This window comes from Corvus cornix, chromosome 2, assembly GCF_000738735.6.
Source record: "Corvus cornix cornix isolate S_Up_H32 chromosome 2, ASM73873v5, whole genome shotgun sequence".
NCBI classification, from domain to species: Eukaryota; Metazoa; Chordata; class Aves; order Passeriformes; family Corvidae; genus Corvus; species Corvus cornix.
The window spans coordinates 151,127,338-151,152,804 of NC_046333.1; the positions used below are offsets into that span (position 1 = coordinate 151,127,338).

Sequence of the window (25,467 nt, forward strand, 5' to 3'; positions counted from 1 at the left end):
CAGCAACAGGGACAAAATCCTTTGGTCCTGCTGCCCTTGCGCAAAATCCCAGCACTGTGCCAAGAGTTATCCCCCACCCGTGGGAGCTTGCAGAGCAAATAAAGGTGGTTTTCTTTCCATTAAAAGATCAAAGGGCACAAAATGCTGAAAGTCACAGCTGTTCTCGCTGGAGGGACATCAATGTGTCCACTCACTCCGCAGAGCCTGCCGGGTGTGTAAACCACTGCCCCATGTCCTCAGCCCCATTTGCACCCTGTCCACATGGGAGATGGGGGACTAAACTGGAAGGAGGAGGGAGGATCAAGCATCACTTTGGAGGAAGGAGATTAAGGCAGTGCAGAGTTCAGATTGCTCAGGGTCTGCAAACTAGAATCATAGAATTGTAGAATTCAGGTTGGAAAAGATCCCCAAGCTCATCAAATCCAACTTCCAACCAAGTACCATCCTGCCCACCAGACCACATTCCTGAGTACCATGTCTACCCATTTTTGAACACTTAGGGATGGGTTCCACCACTTCCCTGAGCAGCCCATTCCAATGTTGAATTGCTCCTTCAGTGCAGAAACTCTTCCTGATATCCAACCTGAACCTCCCCCGGTGCAACTTGAGGCCTTTTCCCAACTACAGAACTTCTGAAACTCAAAGCCCCTTGGAAATGCATCTTGCAGCTGGGCTCAGATGGGCGTAAAAAGGTGAGGATGTTGCTGTGGCTCTTTCTCCATCTCAGGAATTGGTGGCCAGGGAGACCTCACTGCAGCCTTTCAATGTATTAAAGGGAAGTTGAAAAAAAAGAAGGTGGAAAAAAACCTTTTGCATGGGCCTGTAGTGGTAGCACAAAAAGCAACTCCTTTAAATCGAAAGAGGGTAGGTTCATATTGAATGTAAGAAGGAAATTTGTTATGATGGGAGTGGTGACACACTGGAACAGACTGCTCCCAGAAGCTGTGGCTGCCCCATCCCTGGAAGTGTTCAAGGCCAGGCTGAATGAGGCCTGGAGCAACCTGGCGCAATGGAAGGTGTCCCTGTCCATGGCAGCATGGTTGAAACTAGATAATCTTTAAAGGTCCTTTCCATCCCAAACCATTCCATGATTCCCTGAGTACCTGAGGGCCAGAGTGGCCGGGTGTCACCACGACCCTTTGCCCGGGTTCTCCACATCAGCTCCCACCCAGCCCCCCATCAGCTCCCACCCAGCTCCCCACTTGCCTCTTCACCAAGTGGGGTTCAAACTGAATTCAAGTTTAACTACGGTACTAAAAAAATCTTGCTGGAACAGGACACTGAGAGTTAGGAAAATGGGCTGAAAAATCCTTAGGACTGGAGCCCTACAATGCTGCAGCTTGGGACGTGGTCTTGGACTGCAAAAATGGGCCCCCCAATTACCATCAAGCCTGTCCCTTTCTGGGCTGCACACCAGGAGCAGAGAGCAGATGCTGCAGCCCCAGACGAGCACATTTTAAATCACATCCTCACTTGTCACACAGAGATGCTATGGCATGCCAAGGCTGCTCCCAGCCACTGTTTGAGGCGAAACTAGCTAAAAAAGGATGGCAAACGGTACAGATCCTGGCGCTTCTTGAACTTAAATGAACTGTCTTTTGATACAGAAGATGAACAACCCTGTTCCTGTCATTCACAGGAAGGATTTCCAGCAGTGGTTTTGTAAAAGCCAGCAAACGCCCTGGTATCTCAGGAAGGGAAATTGCAATGATTTGCATGAGCAAAAAGCTCATGTCAGAGCCACTGTGGGATGATGACACTTCGTGCTCTTCCCATCCTGTCAGGGAAAGCAAGGAGAAGGTCATGCAGCACAGCCAGCTGGCTGCGAAAGACCGTGCCCAGGTGATTTTGGAGATCACTGAAGGAGAAGGACCACATCCTCAGGGGAATGGCAGGATGAGGAGGAAATCCATCCTGTCTAGAGTGGAAACATCACCTGAACACCACAACAAGAGGGGATGCCACATCCCACGGAATGGTGCACCCAGGAAAAAGCAAATCCAACAGCAGGATGCTGCAACCTCTCAAAGCACCTTTCCAGATTGATACCAGCCTTGGGACAACACAGAGGTGAAATGGTCATCAAACAGTATTTTTTGGGGCTGGAGGAGCCTGCAGTCAGCATCACTTCTCCCCAGAATGCCAAAAGGTTGGAAGGAGAGTGCCTGACTGTTCAGGAAGTGCCCAGGAAAGCTTACTCATGAGCATGCTTTGCCTTTGACTTTCTTTCATCTAGATTTTTGCATAAATCCAGCACTGCCTTTAGGGAAATGCAAATTCCCTGGAGAAAGGGCAGCGTTTGAAGGTGCTGGCTGCTCTGACGCGCCGGGCAGGGAAGCGACGCTTTTATCACCTGAAAATTAAATAAAGGCTGAGATGTGAAGCCTCCCCACCCTGCTAAGCAGGAAAACTTCCTCAGCTCCTACGGCCGGATCCAGCAGGGATGGGACAGGCAGGATGCGGCGTTTCATCCGTGCTCTGCACATCCTCCCCAGCCCCAGGGGTGAGCTTTAATGGCCTGAAGACACGCAAGCTGCTCCGGCTCCGCTTGGTTTCCCGGCTCTGCTTGGCTCCCCGGCTCCTGGATGGTTTCAGAGGCACTTTGACACGCCGGCGTGGGTGGCATTTCCCAGCCACCCTTGCTGCGCTGGAGCAGGCTCTAATCAAGCTGCAAGCAAATGAGCTTCCCTGGGTAAATGAAGCTGCGAGCACAAATTCATCATTTATGACGAAGCTGCCTGATGATAGTAAATGTTTCTGGGGATGCACATGCACATGCTCTGCCTCTCAGCAGGGAAAAAGGCAAAGAAGGTGAATGAAAAAGCAACACCAGTAACAAGTTGTCCGGGTTAAATACTGGCTTTGAGGTCCATCCAGAATGGTCCCTGCCCCTCTGCTCCCAGGGGAGATAAAAGGGTTTATGCCTGGGGAGGGAGGCAGACAGGCATTCCCTATCCTGCTGGTTATGGCTGTACCCTGAGAGGGTTTTTCTCCATCTCTTTTTCATGCTGCTTCCTAAAGAGCCAGGCTGCAGCAAACAGAAAACACAACATCGAAGAAGATCTAGGGAGACCTTGCACAACACTCAGTGCTGCTTAAGGCTCAGTTCCCCCATTGCAAGCTCCTTCGGTACAAACAAAAAGCAAAATGAGGGCATTCCTATTAATATACCTGGCTCCATGCTGAAATCCACACTATTTCAACTATCCTAGCAGAAAAACCCTACAGGCATAGACGTGTACAGAGTACTCCAGCAGCCAGCACCAAGGATACTTTGCTGTTTCACAAATAATTTACATTTGGCACTGCACGTGACAACCAACAGCAAAACCAGCCTGGCGTGGGCTGGACCACAGTGGAACAGAGGGAGCAGAGACAAGGGGTACTGAAGATGTCCCCTCCAGCTCATCTGCTCCGGCGCAGAGTCAGCAGGTACTGGCTTGGCTCAGTTCTACCAGCATGAGGCCACCGAGACATTGATGGCCAACCCAGCAAAGGCACCATGGAGTTGATCTTGCCTTGGGGGAATTAAAAAATAAATGAAAAAGTTTATTTTCAGCTTGATCTGTTCCCAGCTCATCTCTCTACAAACCTGTACTGGCCAGGCACTGTGGGCAGCATTGAGACAGGCAGCCAAGGGTTGCTAAAGGAGCACTGTAATTCAATGCCGAGCCACGGGGTGAAACTCTGCTGTGTGTTCCCACACGGGAATTTCACTGGCATTTTCTTTTATCAGCTGGTTGATAAAACATCCCCATCCTGTTTCCAGATCTCCCATAAGTGTCATTCGTCACACAGATGGAGCATATCCTCTCTGCTGTCATTAGCACGTCCTGGGCTGGCATTTACTAGAAATGCAGCAGAGGGACTTCCCTCAAGCTCCGCCAGATAGTGGCACCTGAAAGACTCTGGGGACCTCAAGAAGACTTCCCTGCAGGGTTTGGAAATGCCAGCCAACCTCTCCCATGTAGCTGGACCCACAGCCTTCCTGTCTGAGCCTCACAAGCTGGCAGGGCTGTGGTGATCTGCATCTGGATGGATGCACCCATGGAGCCATCACCCAATCAGGCACAGAGGAACACTTCCCCAGATCTGCTCCCAGGAGACTGGCACAGTGTAGGAATAGGAGATTTTAGTTAATACTAAGGATCAACTCTGAGCTCACCCACTTCTCCAGCACAACCGCAGGCAGGAGCAGCATTGTGGGATCGCTGCCTCCAGAGCTGGTGACAACATCACCAGCTCCTCACCAGGAGCACATCCCAGCCACCCTTCCAGCAGCCACAGCGCCAAGGATGAGGAAGATTCATAGCATCCAGGACCAGTAGTGCATCTCTCTGATGCCAGGGAATTGATAAAACCCTGGTCCTCAACCTGTCCACTTCAATAAAACAACCAACAGCTCCATGAAATCTCCCCTAACTTTAGCAGACGCCAATTTTAGCCCAGCTGCCTGCATGACGCCTCTGCTGTGTTTTTATCCCTAGCTTCAGGCAGATATTCTGATTTTTGTAATGCCTGAAGACAGTTTTAGGGAATACACAGCCATTTTTAAATAAATCAGTATTCTAAAGGGAAGCAGAGGGGGAAAAATAGCCTTGTTCTGGAAAAAAAAAGTACTAAGATTCGCTGACAAAAAATGCACCTACATGTGAGACACTCCTATTCTGACCCCCATCTCAAAGTTGGGCCATGAAATCACACAGCTGGACCATGGGTTGCCCCACTTGTCCACAGTTCACTTCCAGTCTGTGCTTGGTATCTTGGGGGGAATGGAGTAAGGTTACGTGGCTGTCCTGTGCAAAAACTTTTTGCACATTTGTCATCATTCAGATGGGCTTAAAATCTGATTAGTTTTTTTCAACTTTCATTTTTGGAAGTGATTTATCATGCCTCCACATTTTAGCAGAGAGCACTAAATGGATGGAGGATGCTCAAGAGCAGCTCTGGGATACACAGAACTTATCTCCATCACATTAACCCAACCTTGTACAATATGAGAATTTGAGACAAACTTTGTCTCCAAATCCCGCCTTTTTCAATGAGTTCATTTTCAGGAAGCTGTCCCATCCACTAACCTCAAAAAATGTCTCTGGCTCACATCCATTGAACCAGATAAATGAGAGTTTATAAGTTCATAACTTGAACTGAAGTCAGAAAGTTTCGTCTTTCATATTCTAGAGCTGATTCACGGCCAGCCTGACCCAAAACGTGGGCTTGCTTCAAGTTTTTTGTCATTTCAGGGTTCATTTGCAGTTTAAAGTGATGCTCTCCTCCTGCCTGTGTTCTGTGCTCTCATCCCAGCCCAGTGCTGGCACAGCTTCTCTCTGCACTCCCCAAAGCCTATGCAGACACACTTTTTGACCTTGATCAAGTGAAATGCTCCTGGATTTGCTTCTTTGCTAGAAATTCAGAGGGATGTCAAGCAAGGATTTTGGTCCTGGGGCTGCCTGAGCAATCATCACTGATGCTGAGCACAGGCAGAGAGCACCACCTTGGACTTTTATCTCCAAAGACACATTTGAGCTTTTCCAAACTGAGCTTTTCCCCTCTCTGCTACACCAGTACAAGAATTGGGAGCTTCCTTATTCCACTGAACCTGGCTGTATTTTTGGCCTGCAGAGTCAACAAGAGGAGCAGCCAGCTTTTTGGCTCCCTAGGAAACTCCACAGTCCAAGAAAATCAGACGAAACATTTGAATGCTCTCAAGCTTGTTCGTCAACAGTCTGATTTCTGAGGGACCTGACCCTGCGTCCAGGCCGGCCGATGCTGCACCAACAGCAATATTTTTGGGTCCTGTGTGAAATACTCCTGCAATGGTCCTGCTGCCAAGTCTTGCAAAAGTTCCCAGGCTGAGGAGCTGGATGTGAGGAGCATCCACTGCAGGGTTCATGTGAGTTGCTGAAACATCTCAGCTCACTGGGGAAGGGTCAGAAGTGGGGAAGGACATGCATCATGTTGACTGCAGCTCAATAAAAGCAACAAAATACCTATGGGGACTGTCTGACATCTCACATGGATGGTCACAGGAGGGCTGAGGTTGGAAGGGACCACCTCCAACTTCCCCAATGGGTGAAGCATCACTACGGGCATCTCACCATTGATGCCTTGGCACCTTCATGGACATCCTACAGACCAGATGGTCACCACAGTCATGCATCAACACCATGCCTTGATTGATGGATGAGATTTCTGGTCCTGGCTACTTGAATTGTGCTCCTCTGAAGAGATTTAGCATCCAAAGCATGTGTCTAGTAGGGTTAAAGGATATAATTTCCTCCCTTTGCCCTGCCCAAGGTCACTGAAAGACATGGACTTGCATGGAGGGCATCCCAGCCCATTCCTGAGACACAGATCTCCCTTCCTAGATGCCCTCTCTCAGCTCCAAACAGCACCAAACGCTTCCACTGGGGTCCTTCAGAGACAGGAAAAGCACCCTCAACCCCAAACTGTGGCCATCACTCTGTATCTTCCAAGGAGGCTCGTCCACAAAGCCCATCCGGGGCATGGTGCTGGGTCATGGCCCAGGATGAGGCATCTGGCCGAGCACACAAGGTGGAAAGTTCAAGTGGCTGCTGTTTATTTGGCTTTGCAGAGAGCAGTCGCCCAGGCTGAACATGGGCCAAGCACCTTCCCATGGCAGGAAGCACTGCTGGAGTCTTTAAATAACCACCAGTGGTCAGGGCTTTGGTTTACAGCTTCACTGGATGGAAAACCATCCCTCACTCAGTGTTTGCTCCAGCCCTCTCCTGGGTGTAAATGTCAACAGTCGTCTCATTACCTCCCAGGTCTTCATGTCCATACCCACCAGCCCCATGTGGAAGCTTGACACAAGCAGGAAAAGTTCTCCAAGCACAGGCATAAAAACACATGGGGGCTTCTCATCCCTTGTGAAAGATGAATTTTATGTCCTACAGTCAAAGCTTCCCTTTGCTTTTGTGTAAATTGGTAGTTCCCTGGGGCTCTCCTCACTCTCCCCATCCTGCTTTAAGGATGGGGAGGGTGAGGAGAGCCCGATCCACACACATCTCCTCACACTCCAACACTGAACTGCACCACCATAAGCGCTCCTCACCTTCCGGCAGCTGGACGGGTGCGTTACCAGCTCATAGGATTAAAATCACAAATAAAGAAAAAAATCCTTCCTCCAGGGCAAGCAGAAAATGCCAAGATCCCTCCACAAAGGCTTTTCTCAAGTATTTCCCTGTGGTACTTGAAATCAGAAATCTTGCCAAGAACCTGGGTAGAATGGGTCACCCAGCAAATCCAGCTTTACTGAAGGAAAGTTCCCAAAAGCTGTTTCACTGGGAAGCCTGGCTACTTTGGGATTTTGGCTTGACAAGGCTCTGGGGAATATAAATGTTGTTTTTTTTTACCTACAGCTGTCATTAACATATTAACCTAAAATGATGGCTGGTGAGAGGAAGCTCTGTAAATAAGCAAAATAGCATTTTACAGTTGGAAAACAAGACCTTGTCCTGACCTCCTCTCCTGGGCAGATTCACTGGCGCACAGCAAACCAGTATTTTATTTTAAACTGTGCCTGTAAAAAGTTAAAAAAAGCTGCTTCCTTGACACTTAAGTCAGGTAAGGACACAGCAGGCCAATCTGCCTTATAAATATGCCTGCTCTTGTATACACATGTGTTTTAAAATAAGCTTATGAAATGTAAACACATGGCCTTTAACAAAAAATAATTCAGCCTCACTGAAACCATTTAAGTGGGACTGAGCCAGGCTTCAGAGATCTGCACAGGGCATGCTAACTTTGACCCAAAAACCCCTTAGAGACAGATAAAACAATCTCACAAACATGCAAAAAGGAGCAAAATTCAGTATTTTTCTCAAGGATCATCCCTACAGCTGCATTCCTGTCTTGGCTATAAGAAAGACATTGCGGGGAGGAAGAGTTTCTTCCAATCCATGTGAGCATGTTCCACACTGCCCACCTTCTTTGTACCACTAAGATGGGCAATTTTTCTATTCGTCCCTGGCCTGTATGCCCCAGGAGAGGAGCCAACCACCAAGAAACCTGGGCTTTAAAAATAAAACACAGCCTTGGCTTCAGAGGGACAGGTGCAAGGGGAAAAACTATTTTTAACCCTCATTCTGCAAGAGGGGAATGCTGGGACCCCTCTGAGTGGTGCTTGTCTGAGTTTAGAAGATTTATATGGAGTCGATGAAGGCGTCTGACTGGTGGTTAATCCTGGTGCTGGGCACTGGGGCTGGGGAAGCGGACATCAAAGCATTCCTGCATCTGCTGGGGAAATGGGAGAGGCGGCAGACAGGGCTCTGCCTCCTCCCGGCACGGCTGCTGGGGTGACAGGCGGCACAGACCTGAGCTTGGGGCTCTCCAGGACCCAGAAAGACTGTTGGGGTGGCTGAGCAAACCCCCAAGGATGGATCTTCCCACTTGATTTGCTGGGTTTCCATCCTGCTGCAAACATAAAAATGAGGAGAGGTGTTCCAGCCCTCTGATCATTTTTGTGGCCTTCTCTGGACCTGCCCTAACAGGTCCACGTCTTTCTTGTACTGAGGACCCCAGACCTGGGCACAGTTCTCCAGGTGGGGTCTCACATGGGCAGATTCTATGATTCTATGCAGATGAGCTCCCAGAAAGCTCACAACACCAGTGGCTGGTGCCCCTATGTCCATCCATCCTGGGGTCCCTGGTGGAAGCTTTTCCTACCACTGACAGAGGATGGTTCAAACCTCTCATGAGCTGGTTCAGCAGCAATCCAAGAGTTAGCATCTGGCCTGGAGATGAAGAGCACATTAAGGATTTAGTAGGACCTGACAGCTCATAAAGGGTGGCTAAGGTAACTTTGTCAAAGGCTGGCATTCAGGACTTCTCCATCCGAGGAGCCAAACAGCCTCAGGCAGGCTGTCTCGGGGGAGTTCTGGGTACACTGCATAAATCTCCAACCTTATTAAAGCTCCAAAGACCACAGAATCCAGCTCCTGACCTTCTCCAGAGCAGAAAACGACAAAACGTTTCCTGTTATTTATAGCAGCTGGAGAGCCTGATGGGAAAACCCCACTTGTGAAACACGGGCTGCTTGCCATGGCTGCTCTCAGGGAACGGTCAAGCTGCTCCGAACTCCAGCCTGGATGGACCATTTCACCCCTGGGGCCACTTCAGCCTGGGCAAGACCACGTCCAGAGGCTGCGCAAGAGGAACAGGCAAATGGATCATGCTCCTGTTGGCTCTTCCAGGTCATGTTCGCATGGCCCAACTTGAATTAGGCAAGGCTGAGCATCCCAGGAGAGGGAGCTTCTCCTGTGGGCTACAGGCAGCCCTTGAGGAGCACAGTTAACCTGTATAATGCTCCACCTGAATGTGGCCGACCTCACCTAGGAGGCGACTGTCAGCTTTATAGGGAAACTGAGGAAAGGGCATAGCCCCTTTGCCCACCTCCACTAGGTGCCATTCCCCTCCTCAAAGCATGGCAGGACAGGCACTGGCACGTTTATCTGCTGGCAGTTGGATTTCCACCACTCTGGCACGCTTGGAAGGTGCCTTCTGGCACGTTCAGTCATGCAGGTGCAGGAAAGCTCACAGCCCAAGGCGAGCTCTTCCTGCACCAGGACAGGCTTTGCTGCTGGGAGCCTCCCAGCACCGGCCCTGCTCGAGAGGAGCATTTGCTGTCACGCTGTCGAGGAGGATTCCCAAAGCTTCTGTCTTGGGCCTGCGCCAGCGCGAGTGTTCTGCTCGCTCCCAGGCCGAGGGAAGCAAGCTGTTCGTCATGCATGGCCATGAGATGCTGTGAAGGAACTTGCCAGCCACAACAGGAGCAGCCAGCTCTGGAGCTGCCACGATGGCGGCTGAAAGGCTGTGATGGCACCCAGGGACATGCACCGACCACTGCCCTGCCACAGCCAAAATAAGCCACCGAGCTGGGGGTAGGGTGACAGTGAATGTCATCAGTGTCAACACAGCAGTGAACAGCTGCTGGGATTTAGGAGCACACTGGGAACAGCACAGGTCACAGTCCGGAACTTCACCTTCATCATGAAGTTGCTGCTCCTGCCCAGGTAATGATGCCTTGTGTAGGTTTCAGCTTGAGAGCAGAAACCTGAATTTAGGGAACCAGGAGTCTCATTAGAGTCATCAAAAGAATCACAGAATGGTTTGGTTTGGAAAGGAACTTTAAATGTTGTCTAGTCTGACAATATTTAATCCTGCAACGAGCAGGGACACCTTCCAGTAGATCGAGACTGTTTCAGTCACCTGGTCCCAGGCTTCTTGACAGGCTCCTCCTGTCCTTCTCTGCTACCGCTCTGCTGTTGGTGAATCTGTGTGGCCCCATGGCCAGTATGGGACACTGAGACCCTAACATATCTTATCCTCAACAACAAAACCCCAAACCAGAGCCATGGCCAAGGCCTAGGTGCATCTCCAAAGAGCCCAGACCGATCTTCTCCCAGGGAGATCTTGGCCCTCGCAATGGACAAGTTCCTTCTAAACATCCCCAGGCAGTTTGCCTGCAAGTCCAATTAATAACACTATATTTTGTCAACAAAGTTGGGTCAGCGGCAATTCATAGACTTCATGCTGGTTAACCTTTTCCCACCAAACAAGCCCAGGGATATTTTGACTCCCTGCCCTTGAGAAGTTTATTTGTGTAGGATCCATCCACTTACCAGCTTCCGGCAATGAAAAGACACACAAGGAGCGTAACTGCTTTCTAATAGTTGGGGAAAGACTTGATGGTTGTGGCCAGGGCTCCCCAGCACTGGCACTAGAAAAGCAAAGCACTTGCAAAGCCACCTGAGAGAGACCCAGAGGCTTGTAATTAGCCTGGGAGAGAAATGAGAGTGAGTGCAACAGCCCAACCATCGCCCCCAGATGCAACAAGATCTTCTGCGGAGAATCTGGAGGTGTTCTACCTGCTGGAGGCAAAATGCGTGGACTGGGAGTGTGGAATATTTAAAGACTCAACAGAGAAGAAACATCAGAGAAAGCCATCCCTGCTTTCAGCCTTGTCCATGCGCCATCACCCAGGAGGAGATGACTCAACACCAAACCAGTTCAAGCTTCCCCAGTGCTTTTCACTGCCCAGGACCACATCTCATCATCTAATGCTCACAGCATCTTGAAGCAAAAGCAGATTAGTGGGATCAAGGAAAAGGGCTGCCTTAGCCTTGGCCTGGGGAGGATTTTTCACCTCTTAGAGGAAGAAGGACCAAGGAGAAAGATTTCTCACCTTCCTCCTCAGACATATGGGATGCATCTCTCAGCCCAGGATCACAGGCTGCTGCAGCTCACAGGTTGTTTCAGCTCCAGGTAGCCTAGTGATTTGAAAGGATTGGCCAAAAGGGATTCAGCTTGAGACTCCCTCACTGCCTGGGCTCTCCTAGCAAATGATTAACAGATGCTGCACTGGCTGGCGAGCTCTTCACCCAGACAGAACAGCATCTGGCAGGCCCATTACTGCCTTGTGTGGTGGGTGTGCCCTGGAGAGCCCGGAGATTTATGGCCCAGATATAAAGTGACTGAATTCTGTCCCAGGAGCACTGGGAAAAGCAGAATTTCTTCATAAAAGAGCCTGCTTATCACAATTTCAATTATTTGCACGTGAAGGGGAGGCCACGAGGGCAAAGACACCCCAGGGTGATTTGGGGAGGGGGTGTCTGGTTCGGTGAAGGAATGGCTATCCCAGAAAGGGGCAGGGAAAGCTGTGCCTTTTAACAGCAGTTGGGATATTTTCTCCAGCACATTCCTCTCCCTCCAGTAACCTTATGGGAGCCTGGAAAGACAGGTTGTGAAATGCAGTTTCTCCCTGCTGGCAGCTCTGTGGGGATGCCAGGAGGCAGAGCAGCCTTGTGTGGAGGCAGGACCAGTGTCCATCATGCTGCAAACATGACACATTGATAATTAAACTGGGAGGTGAGGAGAAAGCCTCTCCCACCATATACCTCCTCCCTGGCCTGGCTTGTCCCTGCATCAGGATGGACTCAGAGTGTCTCAGACTGGGGCAAAGGATATGGGGCATGGTCATCATGATGCAATATTTACCTCTCAAGATCTGGGTGAGGTCATGCATTTGCATCACTTTGGACTGTATCTGCTCAGGGATAGAGAGTTAAATCCTTCAGGTTTCACAGTAAATCCCACTTTGGAACAGTAACTGGGAGAAAGGCACAGTGGGATGCATTGGCTCCTGGGTGGCTACCTCAGGGTCCTTGTGTGGTGCCTGAAATTTCAGTCCATCCCATGGATGGGCAGGACATTGGGCTGTATCTGGCAGCAGTGTGAAAGGATACTGGTCACAGCCACGTGCTGAGCTGAGCCGTGCATGCCATGGTGTGTCTGTGTGATGTGCCTTTACCCACCTCTGCTTTCAATTAAAGCCACTAGTGATTTTAGCAAGAGAAGACCGAATGACGTGGCAGGCTTGCTAACGTTGGCCAGATGTGCTGCAGGTGCCACGGTGGCTGCAAGTGTGCAGGTGGCTTTGCAGGGGGAAAGTAAGAAAAAAAAAAAAAGAAAAAAAGAAGTTATGGGTCATTGCCATTAAACCAAATCTTCCAGGCTCAGAAAAACTGAATGGAGCCGGTCCTGGATGCTTTGCGGTCTGGGCTTGGGTGAGGCCCCAGGGCTGTAATGGTTTTATTTAGGGCATGCAATAACCTTTGGCTCCTATTGTATTTGGGTTTGCCAGAAAGGCAGTTGGTCTGGCTGGATTAAAGCTGGTGGTAATTACACGCCAATGCCTCCTCTGTAGCAAGGAAGGGCGAAACCTAAAAAGAAAACCACGTGTGCATCCCCCCACTCGCCACTTCACGTGGGGACACCCCTTGCCCTCCCACGAGCAGAAATCCAGCTCATGCCCAGCGTTAATGCTTTGGAGAGTTATTGACAATGCAGTCCAAAAGGGAGGAGAGATGTGGGAATGATCCTGGTGTCAAAATGCATTTCATTAGTAACCAGACTCATGCCCTGAAGGACACCCTCTGACTTGCCCAGCCACCAACCCAACCAGCAGCCTTCCAGCCTTTCCCGCCTTCCCCCAGTGAACGTGCCAAATACAAACCAGACGCTCCAAAACGCCTGCTTGAAGACATTCCCTTTCATCTGGTAATTGCTGCTTCCGAGGGAAAAGATCTTAAGTGGTCCTCAAACCCTCTTGAATGACCCAGACACCTATTTTTGTCCCTTTTGGGCTTCTGAGCATCTTTGGCTTCGGCATCTGAGCCACCCTGCTGCTCCTCATCCCCTCTTCCCAGCAGCTGATGGCCAGTCCCAGCCTCCTTGCCAGCGTTTGCACACTTAGGACTGGTTTATTGCCACCCACGCATCATCAGCCATGTGCAATCCCACTGCATGCGGTGACACAATGCCACTGAGATGGGCACCACTGCTCCCCCAGCATCAGAGGGGCATGGTGCAGGGAAGTCAGGCCGGGGGTTCAAAAATGAGGTGCAGAAGGCAAAACTAAGATGGTATTTGCAGTAATGGCAGTAGTAACAGCTCCATGTAAAAGTCCACAGCCCCCAAATTTGATCTACACAAGTCTAAACTTAAATGAGGTACATCTGCACCAAGGATTTTCTCTTGTCCTCTTCAGTCACTGCATTTCTAGCTTTGACAAGTAAACAGCCAGTCCTCAAACCTCAGGCTCTTTATTGCTTGTGGTTCCTTCCCCTTCGTTTCTAAGAAATTAGTAACAGGAGAAGGTTGTAAAACACACACTGGCCTCTCCTGTCTTTAAATACAGTGAGAAATCAAATAAACGGGGAGAGAGGAACAAGGAAGATCAACTGAAGCCAGAAAATGCCCAGCTGTACCCACTCTGAGTGCTGGAGGCTGTGGATGCTGATTTAGGCAGTGAGAAAATGCGATGCACAAAGCAAACCCAGCGATGAGTGCAGGATGCACTCCGGCACTGGAGCTGCAGCTGTGAAGGAGCCCACGGGATGCTCAGAAGAGTTTCAGGAGGGGAAGTTAATGCCCAGTGTGATGTGCTAAACAACCATGGCCTGGAGGAGAGGAGCTGGGAGTCAAAAATCACTTGATGCGGAAAGATGCGATGGGGTCTGCTGGTTTCCTCCTGGTATCTGCTGCTGATGCTCAGTGCCCCATCAGCATCGCTCTCCCTGACAGTGGAGATGAGCATTAGTGGGAATTCTGTTACACCAGCTCAGCAGCTTCACTGGAAACCAGGAGATGAGAATAATCCTGCTAATAACCGCAGAGCCCAGCTCCTCCTTGATGATGCCAATTTACGCGTGGTTTAATGAGGGCACGGAATGATGGAAGGACACTGCAGGGGAATATAAAATCCTGCCTCAAATGGACACATGCTGGTGCAGCTTAGATTAGGCAAAATAAAAAAAGAAAAAAAGGTTCTTAACTAAAGGGAAACTTGGAGGAAATAAGGAGCTGGTGAGTGATGGCACCTGGAGCATCCTTTCCTCCATCAAAGGTACCAGCCAAGTTCTGCCTGCCAAGGAAAAGGCAGGGGTCTAAATCAGGATGGATAAGCCAGCATCTCAGCATCACCAGGAATAAGCACAGAGCTCCCAAAGAAAGCACATGAAAGGCATCAACATGCAAAGAAAACCCACAGCAAAGATATGGCAGCAGAAAGTATGGGGAAAATGAGCTCCAAGGTGAGAAATTACCATCCTGGGGGGAAAGCAAACACCTCGCAGCTCTTCCCATACCATCCTGGATGGTCCAACACTTCCAAAAGCGGACTACTGGTAAGGAGCCACGTGTGTGTTTTGCACTGATGAACTTCCACATTGTAAATCCACTTCAGCCTTTGAGCGAAGTGCCTGGCACAGCTGTGCATGGGAAATGTCTGCTCCACAACACCAGGGCTGAGATTAGCATGGCCGGGAACACGAACCCTGGCACTACCAGAAAGGAGAGAGAAGGGTGCTACTGAAGGCTGCACCAGGAAAAAAACATGCTCATCTTCTGCCAAAATGGCTTTTGCATTGCAAAAGACAAGCGTGCTAATGAAATTAGAGAATGGTTTCAAATCAGAGAGCCTTTGTCAGTGGTGAGGATGGTTGGGGTTGTCCTTCTGCAGGCTGGGACCATATCCAGCGAGGATGTCGAGAGGCAGCATGGTGGATTTTCCTTTTCAATGGGTGAGCTGCAAATCAAGTCGCTGGGGCTGTCTCCACTGCAGGAATGAGGAAGCCTAGATGCCCTTACACCCCCTCCAGCCATGCTTCACCAGGAGCTCTGGAGTCATTTAGGTTGGCAGACCTACAGCACTTGGTAGAGCCTGCCAGATGATAAATACAGAGCAGGGAAAGGAGCCATCCAAGCTAAAAGCCAGTGTGGGTACAAGAAGAACAAGGCCAAATGGGTACGAGTCATCTACAAATAAATTTAAGCTGGAAACGAGAGCAGTTTGTATCTGTGCGAGCAGCAAGGCTCTGGCAACAGCTTTCCCAGAGGACTTGCCAGGGTCAAACAGCTCATTAGTTTTGAGAAGGAAGCTGGCAGGGGGTTTGTGTCACGGCTGCTTGTAATGGTGGGGAGGGGGGGGACCAGCCAAAAACTGGTGGTGGCCCTGGGGCTGCCTTCAGCAGGACATGGGTCTGCAGCCACAGCCCACATCTCACCTGTGCTGGTGGGATATGGCGGGATGCAAACACATCCACTTGCTCTTGGAGGGAGAGGGAAGATGCACAGGGAGGAAAATAAAAACGCACAGCTCCGTTTTTCCAGCTGACAGGAGCTTAAACACTGGCTGGGAATTGGGCTCAGGGCCCTGTGTGAAATTCAGCTTGGCTTGTCTTGAGACAGCGGCTCTACTCCCCGAGCACCCTATGAGCATTTCGGTAATAGCAGGGGGAATCAGACCTACTTGTCAAGCGTGTTGCTATTTGTGCAAACACTTTGTACCAGAGGGAAGCTTGAAGAACAAGTCCCCTTTTTATAGCGCGTTGGATGCTGGCAGCAAGCCTGCAAATTAGAAGGAATTCAGAGAGGAGCAACAACAACAACAACAAAAACAAAAAAGCCTAAGGGGCTGGAGGGATTAGTTTGGGAGGGAAAAAAAAAGCGAGCTAAGTGTGTGGTCCAGTGGATGCAACTTTGGGCTGGGACTGCACCCAGTGTTGTCCCATCCACAGCACAACTCCCTGTGCCATGTGCAGGTTTCCCTACCCATCTTTAAGAGGAAAGATGTGTTTTCTGCCATCTCAGGAGACAGCTCTGTCATGTCTACACAGAAAAAAAATTATTTAAAAATTACATATACGATAGAAAGTTCAGTAAGAAGCTGCCAGAGTAAAGGTCAGCGCATGAACAAAATCAGTTTGAGCTGGGAGCAGCTTAGCCACGGCAATGAAGGGTGTGTGGGGAAGAACCACCTGCTGCAACGGTTTTTTTAGGGTGGTTTTAGTTCACATTGCTCAGTTCATCCCCAAACCCACTGAACTGTTCAGAGGTGCAATATCCCCAACTGGATGTAGTCTTGCTATCAGCATCCTTATTGTCTGGGGCACTGAAAGGGGCAAGAGTGACCTGGATCATGGGTTTAATCACCAGCCTTCTGCCTGGCTGCATTTGCACTTGTGCCAGGGCCCTGGAGAGGGGACTTGGGCAAGAGCCCAGCACTGTCTCTGCAGGGAAAAGTTTGGCTGTCCCCAGCTCAGGGTACTCAGCCTCATGGGGACATTCCCGTGACCAAAAAGTTGCACCAGCCGGAATGCAGCAACGCATCACCCTGGGGAGCACCAACTCAGGGACGTTCAGAGCCTTTCAGGGATGAGACCAACTTTGCTGTTTATTGACCAAACCTCCCCCTTTTAGTGCCTGTCACACAAGCAGGGATGAAGCTGTAATTTGCCATGACGGGATGAAGGAGAGGAGGGGACACAGAGGCTGGGACAAGCCTTCCCTTAAATGCCCCCTAACGCCACCTTAAAAAATAATGAAGCGGGGGCAGTGGAGGTTACTGGTTTGGTATGAGAATTTTCATAAGCATGAGAAAAAGAAAGACCACATTGCTCCAAAGTTTGTTTTTTTTTTTTTAAGCAAGCTTCACGGGCTCTGGGAGAGTAAAGTTTGCTGCAAAGTTTGTTTCCTGTTGTGCCCACGTTACCAAGCAGAGCCGGCCGTGGAATGTGCAGCGAGAGGCACCCAGCTGGGCTGCACCTCTGGGTAAGCATTGGTGGCCAGGTAGGACGGCATGGTGAGGGTCACTGAGCCGGGGCATTGCCTCCAGCCCAGGACATTGCCCAGCTATCCATCCTCCCAGTTTAACACAACTTTGCTTCCAGCAGCGCCCCACCTCTAACTGTTGTGTTGCACATGCAGCTAATAAATAAACATCATACAGACAATAAAAAAGTGTTTTTTAGATGTTGGGATAATCAGAGCAATTGCCCTGGCGCCTTTCCTTGGCGTGCCAGGGTGCAGCGCAGTAGCCGGCAGCTCCCAAACCCTTCCCCGGAAAAGTTCAAACCCTCAAATACTTGGAATTGCTCTTTGAGGGAATTTATTTTAAAGCCGCTTTAACGGCAGCTGGGAATTACCAGGGAGGCACTTTGCTCTGCTATTTCCCAGCTGCTGACCCCGTTTGCATGAAGGGGGCCCTGGGCAGCTGCCCAGCTGGGACGCTTGGGGACATGTGCCGAGCCAGCACTGCCTGGAGTTGCACCCAAAATTTTCCTTGTCCCAGCTCGCAGCAAAAGCACAGAGAGGGGCTGCTGTACACGGCAGGAGTGAGAAAAATTAACTCCCACATCCAGCAGTGAGGGCGTGAGCTGAGATGTGGTAGGGTTATTTTTTAAGACCCTGTTCCCATGAGGGCTGAAAATTGTACCCAACCATGTTGCTTCCTCCCCAGAGCAAAAGCACAACTGGGAAGCTGTGAGCCTCCCAAAAACCAAATCAACATCCCAACATGCTGGTGGCACGTTGTTTTTTAAGGAGCATTTTGGTCTTTAAAAGAAGAGTTATTGAGCAAAATCAGTGACAGCAAGTCATCAGCTAAATGTCGTCAGGACAGCAAGTGACAGGTCCTGATGGAAGGTTGGAAAATGCCACCACAGAGCTGTGGCTGTTTCTCCTGCAAACCCTCCATGTCCCCATTTCCCTGAGAGGGTTATGGAGCCCTTCCCCCTCCACACCTACATAGGGACACCCTGGCCACCCCACCTGACTCAAGCCCTGGGGATGAGCTGGGAGACCTGGAATAGGTGCAGGTGGCTGGGATGGGTCTGGTGGCAGACAGAGGAGCTCCAAGCCCAAGAGCTGCCAAACGCAAACCCACCTGCAGCCACCAAAGCGAAGGGGCCCCCAAAGCCAAAGGCAAGGGTTGGCCTGATAGGCATCAGCCCCCTGCAGCACTCGTGGCTTTCTTCTCCCTGCTGTCATGCCTGAAAAACATTTGTGGAAAAACACTGCAGAACGAACTGTGTTTGAGTGGCAAGTTGGAGAAGGAGCTGGGGGAAGAAAACAACTTGGCAAGGAAGGAGGAGCTGAAGGACACAAGTGTTCCCATTTTGGTTCAGAACTCCCTAGGGTGCTGCTCGGAGCATTTATTGACCAACTCGCCTGCTCTCAACGAGCTGGCCTTGCAAACTGTGGCAAGAGGGAGGCTATTCCTGGTCAAGGCATGTACAACAGCAACACTTTCTTAACTCAATAATCAACCAGTGACACACAAAACACACAGTCAAGGACTTTCCTGGAGAGGGCTCAGGCTCTGCAGTTACTGCACCTGCAGAGTCACCACAAAAAGCCATCAGGTGCTCTCATTAAATGCTTCAGGGGTCCCCAAAAAAGGGGAAAAAAAGCCAAAGTCCAGCCAGGCAGACACAATTTGCTTAATAAAATCAAGGTGCACACTTGACTCCAGCAATGCAGCAGATAGAGAGGACTGAGTTGCCTCTCTCAGTATTAGAAGGAAAATAATTATTGTCACGATAAAAAAAATGAGATGCAGCTAGGTCAGGTTCATTAAGGGTGAAAGGCAGTGGTTTGACTCCAAACCCAGCTGTTCTCCCCAGCATTGATACGATCTTCCCAGCACAAGTCTGTGCAGGAACTCGTCATCCCCCCCTGCTCCTTGCAACACGATAACACAGCACATCGCCCCCAGCTCCCAAGTTAAACATCTTATTAACTGCAGTGACGTAAAAGAGGAAATCTCCGAGAACTATCGCAGAGATGAGAGGGAACACATTTACCATCAATAGGCGATGATACCGCTGCAGAGAGATCTGCATGTAAAGCAGAACCCAGCCCCTCCTTCCCCTCCCTCCTCTAATCACTCCATGTCATGGGAAACTAAACCTGACATCCAAACAGCCCCGATACGAGACACTCGCTGTAAAAATATTTTTAAGATTGAAAAACAACAAAAAAACTTGCCTTCCAGGAAACCATTTGGATACAAACCCTGTGCAGCTGCAGCCACCCTCGGTGTCCATATTCATCCCTCCTGCTTCAGCTTGGAAATAAGGCAGGGTGGGGAAGGGGAAAGAAAATAAAAAAAAAACGGGGTGGGGGGAAAAGAAGTGATATTGCAGCTGATGAGCTGCGAGAGGCTGTTGGCAAAGTGGTCCAGCAATCATCTGAAATTCAGACGGTCACGTGTGGGCTCTGTCTGCAGCTCCCGCGCAGCCCAGGCTCAGCACTTCGCCCAAGTGCACACGCAGCAATTCCCCGCGCAGAGCTCTCCCGCCCCACTCCCACACACTTCCCAGCCCGTGCCCCATCCCAACCATACCCAGCAGGTTTTGGTGCGGCAAGGTGACCCAGCTGCTCCGGCTACAAAGGTGGATTTTTGCCATGCGAGTGCAGGGCACGCTGAAAAGCATCACTAAGCTGCAAAACCACCCTCCCTTGGAGCTTCTCCACCTAAATCCCAGCCCTGCAGGCAGCGCTGTCTTCTCCATCAGGATGTGCCAGCGGCCATCACCTGGGGCTGGTGGGGGGTCCCACTGGCCTGGAGGAATGCCCAGAATATTCTGTACCCAATCCCGAGGCCAGCCTGTCCCTGGGCAACCCTGGGCATGTCCAAGAACAGCCCCTGAGCTCCCTGGGCTGCTGTGATTGCATCAGAGAGCAGTGGGTGAGCCCAGACACCTCTGGGGTGAGGTGGCAGCCAGCTTCTTTCTTTCTTTCCTTTTTTTTCCCTTTAATTTTCATTTGGGACATTGCTTTGTGTCCAAGGGATGCCTCAGGCTCCATCTGCACTGCCCCACAGTGCAGCAGCTCCTGGGAACTCACCAGGACCAAGCAATCACCCTCTGCAAAAGGCCATGATGTGGCTGCAGAGACCCAGCCCCACTGTCCCATCCCCAAAAATCTTCAGGGCAACTAAACCGAATTTTTTTCTCTATTTGCACCCATTCTTCATATATATTAGCAAGAGGAATTAGGAGACTGAATGTTCCACATTGCCTCGGCTTCACCACCCGGCTGGAGATGCATCGCATGGCACTGAAGTCAGGCAGATACAGTGGGACTAAAAAAAGAGCATGGTTGCTTTTTTTTTCTTTTAAAGCCGGATTGCCTTTCACGGTGACTATATTTATAGGTAGAGCTGTTGAAATTTTAAGGGCTCCTCGCCACAGGAATCCGGTCGTGTCCCGTGTTCGCAAAGTGGCGTAACTTGGCAAAAATGAACATTTAATAGGCCAATGGGTGCTGCTTCCCTTACTTAATTTTGGGTTAAATCAGAAGGGAAAAGGACAAGATGTAAAATTAGCCACACACGCTGCTGCCATGTGCCACAGTCTGTATTTTCCAGATTAGGAACGTAATGAACACGGGACTTCACACCCGCCCCTAGACCGGCAGTCTCCTTTTCTGTCGATGACCAAAAAAATCCAGCTTTCGCGGGTGTTTATTTTTGCTTTCAGTTTGGCTATCCATGGCACACACAAAGCCTCCTCTGCACTTCATTTTATGGTTGAAAAACCCCATCAGGGTTCAGCTGCAGAGCGGTAAAACTTGCTCTCCCCGTCCAAAGCTGCCCGGGAACACCACCCGCCAACACGCCGCAGCACACGATGCCCAGAAACCATGCGGTCTCAGCCCAAAAGTTGGCAGTTTTCTTACACAACAGCATGCTACGCTGCTAAACCCCTTTTTTATTTTAATTTACGCTATAAAAGCATGTTACACCCTGTCTAAAGATGCTACCACCCCGCTGAGCATGTCTGGATGCTAAACTTTGATTCCCTATGACAACGTGTGTCTATTTAAGACAAAACCCAAACCATAATTAAAGTTATTGATAGGAGACGATGTTTACTGTTTGCTATTTTAACATCAAGTGCTGATGGCTTTCAAGCCACTGATTTCCATGACTTGCAGGGGATGATGGAGCTGGAAACATGCCTGAATCTTGGGGTTTTTGATGTTTCTCTGGGCACTTCTGCTGTCAAATCAAAGAAATGCACTTAACAGGCCAATCCCAGTGGATGCTTCTCATCCACGACTGCCTTGACTGGAAGCCGACGAGTGATTTTTGAGCTATCAAGGCACATATGAAAATAAAATAGCTGTAACAAAAGCTTTTTGCTTCTGCAAGCAGCCCTCTCTCTAGGCAGCGCCAACAGGGCGATGGCTCATGGCAGACACTGACACAAGTTAACCAAAGTTAATGTTTTAATATTCTCAAGAGGAACAAATTTCAGGTTGGAGCACTTACCAAAGGTTAGAAGTCTCTTCACTTGCCCAACTGTCAAATTTGGTGGCATCTGACATCCCCAAAAAGTGGCTGTGTCAGAGACTGTGCTACATCAGCCCCTGCCAGCCAGCACCTGTTAAGTCCCTGCATGTATTATAAATATTGGTGCAGAATATTGGTGGGTCCACAAACCCACAGCTTTAAATCCACCTGCAGCATTCTCAACATACACTAGCTATTAGCAACGATGTGATAAAAAAATCAGTGATCATTATAACAGTGGAATTTAAATCCAGCTCACAACCTGGTAGGGAGATTCATGACATTTTGTATACGGAAAAGCCACCAGCCCCATTTATCCACATTACGCTTTTTCCACTGCTGCCAATAAATACACCACTTCATTAAGGCTCAGTTTTCTTGCTGATCCTCCTTTGGCCATAAGGATGCACATAAACCCAACCCAGCAGCCCCAGACACTCGGTTGCCCCGTTTACATTTCAGCTCCTTTGAGCAGAAAGATGAAGCTGTAACCAAATGAACTGGAGAAACTGGCAGCAGCACAAACTTGACAGATTCCAGCTAATTGCTTGGATTAGTAATTCCAGTTGCATGCAAAAATCCACCTTACCTACAGCAGAGAAAGGCATGGCATGGGGTGTCCTCCTGCTCTGTGACCTGCCTGCCCAGGGAATGGGAACTACCGGCATTCCCAAGCCCCCACGCCATGGCCAGGCCAGGCAAGGCTTGTTAGTCTAACGAGACATGCTCAAATACAGAATCACTGAATCATTCGGGTTGGAAAAGACCTCCAAGATCACCAAGTGCAACCATCAGTGCACCACCACCACCATGTTCACCACTAAACCATGTCACCAAGGGCCATATCCACACGTTTCCTGAACACTTTCAGGGATGGTGATTCCACCACTTCCCTGGGCAGCCTATTCCAAACACGACCCAGGAGCGGCCATCCCTGCCGCAGCTACCGATGCAGGGCAGCCCGATTCGTTTGACGCCGTTTCCTCACGAAGAGGGAAACGTCCACGGGGATGGCGAGACCGGACAGCCTGGAGCACGGCACTTCCCCCCTTGGGCCCCTTGTGACACCGATCGCTACGTCCGGCCCGGACGGGGGTGGAGAGGCCCCGTAGAGCCCTGACAGTGCCCACGCTGCATCCCACCCACGGAGCGCGGCGGGATGGGGTCTGCCGGGATGCTCCGCGTCCGCACCATGGGGTGGGGGACTGCGGCATCGCGCGTGGGCTCCCAGCGGGGCTGTGGCGGGGAGGAAGCAGCGTGCGTGAACCCCCCGCACCGGGGCTGCAGCTCCCCTCCCTTAATTTTGGGTTCAATCTGACGGTGCTGTAGCTCCGCTGGGGGTCGGGGGGGCACGCACGCTGGTGCTCCCCCCCCCCCCAGCCCCAGGATGGCTGCAGCGGAGCCATCACCCCGCTCCGGGGGGACATCGCACCGCGCAGCCTCCTCCACATGCCGCGGTAGCCCCGCAGCCGGCGGCGCACGGACCCCTCCCGCCCGCATTGTTGCGCGGGCGGACACACGTGCAGCCGCCGCCGCCGCCGCTTCCCCTTGCCCGCCCGCCTCCGCGCCCGCGCACTAACCTGCCCGCCGGCTCCGCTCGGCTCCTCTGGGCTGCGCTCGCCCCGCGCCCGGCTCCGCTCGCCGCCCGCCCGGCTCCGCTCGCCGCCCCCCGCCCGCACATGCAGCCGCCGCCACCGCCCCGAACGCGCCCGCGCACCCGGCCCCGCCCCCACGCGCGCCGCCGCCGCGTCACGTGGCGCCAGCAGGAGCCAATGGGAAGGGCACAGCCGGCGGGGGGCGTGGTCTCGGGACTGCGTGGGCGGGGCCGGCGAGGGGGCGGGACCTAAAGGGAGTGGGCGGGGTCAAGGGGTGAGGGGAGTGTGGGGGTCGGGGGGAAAAGGAAAAAGATAAGGAAATGGAGCAAGAAGGGGTGGAGCACATCTGCTGTGGAGACAGATTGGGAGACCTGGGGTTGTTCAGCCTGGAGAAGAGAAAGCTCCGCAGAGAACTTGGAGCCCCTTCCTTAAAGGGTCCTTAGACCCTGCTTAAAGGGTCTCCAAGAGAGCTGGAGACGGATTTTGGACAAAGGGCTGGAGTGACAGGAGAAGGGGTAATGGCTTCAAACTGCAGAGGGCAGGTTTAGATGGGATATTAGGAAAAATCTCTTCCCTGTGAGGGTGGTGAGGCACTGGCACAGGTTGCCCAGAGAAGCTGTGGTTGCCCCATCCCTGGGAAGTGTCCAAGGCCAGGTTGGATGGGGCCGGAGCATCCTGGGATAGTGGAAGGTGTCCCACATGGCAGGGGGCTGGAACTGGATGACCTTTAAGGTCGCTTCCAACCCAAAATATTCTGTGATTCTCTCATTCTTAGAAAAAGGAAATGAAGATGATGAGGAGGAAGAGGAGGAGGAAGAAGAGGAGGAAGAAAGAAAATGGTGATGACAAGGACGAAGAGGAGGAGGAAAAGAAGAAATAAGAAGGAAGAGGAGGAAGAAGAAGAGGAGGAAGAAAAAAGATAAAGATGACAAAGGTGAAGAGGAAGAGGAGAAAGAAGAGGAAGAAGGAAGAGGGAGAAGGAAGAAGAAGGGGAAGAAGAAGGGGAAAACAAAGATGACAAAGGTGAAGAGGAAGAGGAGAAAGAAGAGGAAGAAGGAAGAGGGAGAAGGAAGAAGAAGGGGAAGAAGAAGGGGAAAACAAAGATGACAAAGGTGAAGAGGAAGAGGAGAAAGAAGAGGAAGAAGGAAGAGGGAGAAGGAAGAAGAAGGGGAAGAAGAAGGGGAAAACAAAGATGACAAAGGTGAAGAGGAAGAGGAGAAAGAAGAGGAAGAAGGAAGAGGGAGAAGGAAGAAGAAGGGGAAGAAGAAGGGGAAAACAAAGATGACAAAGGTGAAGAGGAAGAGGAGAAAGAAGAGGAAGAAGGAAGAGGGAGAAGGAAGAAGAAGGGGAAGAAGAAGGGGAAAACAAAGATGACAAAGAGGAAGCTGAGGAAGACAAAGAGGAGCCTGGGGGCAGGGTCAAGGGGAGACAGCACAGGCCTGGCCTCAGTGCAGCAGTGTCTCCTGTCCTCTGGGGGGAGATGCCCGTGGTTCCCTGACAATCAGGCTGGATGAAGGAAGGACGCTGCCCGTTCCTGAGGCTATACAGGATATATTTAACATCTCCCATTAGTGGTTCTGGGTACGCGTGAGGCACAGGGGTCACCCAGTGTGTTGCGGACTCAAGCTGGCACAATTCAGGAGCTGCTGTCACTTTATAGCCAAGGGCCTCGCCTCAGGTTGTCAACCCATGTCTAGACCTGTGGTGTAAAGAACCACCATAAATTCAAAAGAACAGGAGCAGAGCACCTGACGCCATTGCAAGTTTTCATTTATTTCTAACTTGTCGAGGACTCTCTTAGCAGAAGTCACCGCAGAGGCAGACAAGGGCTTCAAAAAATGAAAAGAATAATAGGAGGGTTGGGGTCACAGGCACAGAGGGATGAGGTGATTCCTCATGAGACACAAATACGTGTCATCTCTATGAATATCAGGAGATCCTAAGATGTTGTTGCCTTTTAAGGATATTTTTACCTTTTCCCTGAAAGGCACTAAACTTGTGTCCTCTAAACCAGAATGGTCTGACAGTGCTTTATGTTTCTGAGAACATTGTTCAAAGTATGCAGTCCTCCTCTCTGTTTAAGGGATGACCTGGAAGCATAGATCATAGAATATCCTGAGTTGGAAGTGACCCACAAGGATCATTGAGTCCAACTCCTGGTCCTGCAGAGGACAGCTCAGAAAATCACACCTGAGAGTGTTGTCCAAATAC

General features: G+C 50.7%; 1 protein-coding gene across 1 annotated transcript in view; it reads right to left on the minus strand.

The window, feature by feature from the left end:
• Window positions 1-23,308, minus strand: part of PTP4A3 (protein tyrosine phosphatase 4A3) — a 43,929-nt gene extending 20,621 nt beyond the window's left edge. Inside the window, exon 1 of the mRNA XM_039548980.1 lies at window positions 23,242-23,308. The gene's annotated coding sequence lies outside the window, so the exon portion shown is untranslated. The remainder of the gene's footprint in view (window positions 1-23,241) is intronic.
• Window positions 23,309-25,467: the final 2,159 nt, after the last annotated feature.